Source organism: Haliaeetus leucocephalus, unplaced genomic scaffold (genome assembly GCF_000737465.1).
Source record: "Haliaeetus leucocephalus isolate CR32 unplaced genomic scaffold, Haliaeetus_leucocephalus-4.0 Scaffold473, whole genome shotgun sequence".
NCBI lineage: Eukaryota > Metazoa > Chordata > Aves > Accipitriformes > Accipitridae > Haliaeetus > Haliaeetus leucocephalus.
Window position 1 is genome coordinate 4,951,174 of NW_010972909.1, and position 2,152 is coordinate 4,953,325.

The window sequence follows — 2,152 nt, forward strand, 5'->3', positions numbered from 1 at the left end:
GTGCCGGTCCCCCGTGCTGGTCCCCGTTACCGAGAGGTCGGTAGTGGCCGGGACTGGGCAGCCGGAGCTTGCTGGGGGTAGGGGTGGAGGGTGGATGCGGAGCGGTGTGGGTGAAATTGGGAGGGAAGAGTTAATCGGCAGGCAGCGTATTACAGGGAAATTGCCCTTTCATGCTGCTTTATCCCACTGAATTCATTTAACTGATGAATCACATAACTTCGAGATGGAGAAGACCCATTATGTCATCAGCTTCCCTCCCCTGCCAGTGCAGGATTGTTCCCTACAGTATAGGATCATGTACATTATATAAAAGCCTGCCGCTGGCTTCGTCAAAGCGGGAGAGGTGATCAAATACAACCTGGGCCTGTGTAATTTGAAGCACTCCAGAGCTAAGTAACACCAAGTCCATGTTTAACAGACCTGGTCTCATTAGCTTTCCACTGCATAATACATTACCTTCACTTAAGATCACCACCTTGGCAATCCAAATATACTTAACCACCTGACCTCACGGGCGGTCGCTGTCTCTTCTTCCCTTCCCCTTATTTATCCCCATGGTTTGTTGTTTCAGGGTGGGGGTTTTTTTGATGGTGGTTTGGGGTTTTTTGCTAGAGTACAAACCATTCTAAAATCCTCTAGCCCTAGCTGGGCTGTAATCACAGCTACTTTGCATGCTGCATTCACGAACCCCAGTGGAAACAAAAGTGCAAAGAAAAAGAAACAGATTTCCTGTCTAGCCTGGTATAGGCTTTTTTTTTTTTTTTTTTTTTTTCCCCAGTGAGTGTCACATATGCTGAAAGTTTGTGAGAAACTTCTGGTGAAGTTCTGAGTGAGAGAAAAGTCTCCTTCTGCCACTCCTGGGCAAAACAATCAAAACACTAACTAAAATGAGAGAGTCTTCTCCTGGTGAAAATCACAGCCACTAATTTTCTGTCTGACAGTTTAGCAGCTCAGCATCAGCACCCAGCCTTGGACCCAGCAGCCGTAGACCTGTACGGACTAAACCCCCCCCAAAAAAGAAAGGCGGTCCCTTTGCCTAAACTAACCAGGCTGGTTTTCAACCCTTCAAGAAAGTCGGCTACAGCCTTTGACTCAACATCCTCTTATGGCAGTGAATTCCACGCCTGGATGACATGCTGCACAGAGCTGACTGCAAAGTATTCGGAGAGCTCTGCATTCAGTGCGCTTGGAACTGCTTTGCAGAAATCGCTCTGTGAGCCAGCGCTCGCCCGCCTCTGGTGCAGTATTATATCCCCGTGTACCAGTTCAAAGACAAATACGGACGCTCAGGAGTGGGATGAAAACGCAGCTCTGACAATCAGAGGCCTGAGTTCAAGGTGCTGTTCTGCCCTTGGTTTCCTGCATGATTGCAGGCAAGTCCATACGGTCTGTTTTTATATCTGAAAAACAGGACTTAAAAGTGCTTCCTCTGCCTGTCACAACTGCTTAGGCTGTTTGTTCCTGAGGGCTGTCTTAGCACAGCAGAACCCAAACGCTCATCACAAGCTGTGGGTACACCAGTAGCAAAAAAAAAAAATTATATATATAGCGCCCGTTGTTTTTTTTTTTTACATTACAAGGTGGGGAAAGGACAAACCAGGATATAGCTACCCCCCTCCTCATTTTCAATAGCTTTGAACTCTGTGATTTCTCATTCCAATCTAACTAACACTACTGACAAGCAATCGTGCTGGAAGGTAGATATCTTCCTAAGAAAAGTGGACTATTAGCCATAGGGTCAGTGAAAATCTTGTCAAGGTACAGAGACTAATGAGCAGTAAAACTAGGGCTTGCAAAGAGGTCATACATTACACGTTGCAGTGCTAAATAGCTTGAATTAAATGTTGCGAGTGGAAGGAGACTCCAACTTGCTGCCAAATTTGAAGTCTGGCTGCTGCTATTTCATACTTTCTCCATTCCAGAAAATGGCCACCAGCAGTTGAACTGGTAACACCCACCCCAGCAAGAGTCACACTGAGAAGTTCTGTTCAGGAACAAAAGTTGTCATAGAGAAACTACGAGCTGCAAACAATCAAAAGCCCAGCTTTGTGTGGTAGTAAGTCTGGTGGTACGATGCAAACGGTGTTATCCCTCCCCAATAGCCGGTCGCTCTGAGGAACGCTTCCACTTGAGCTCCCCCACGGAAAGTGCA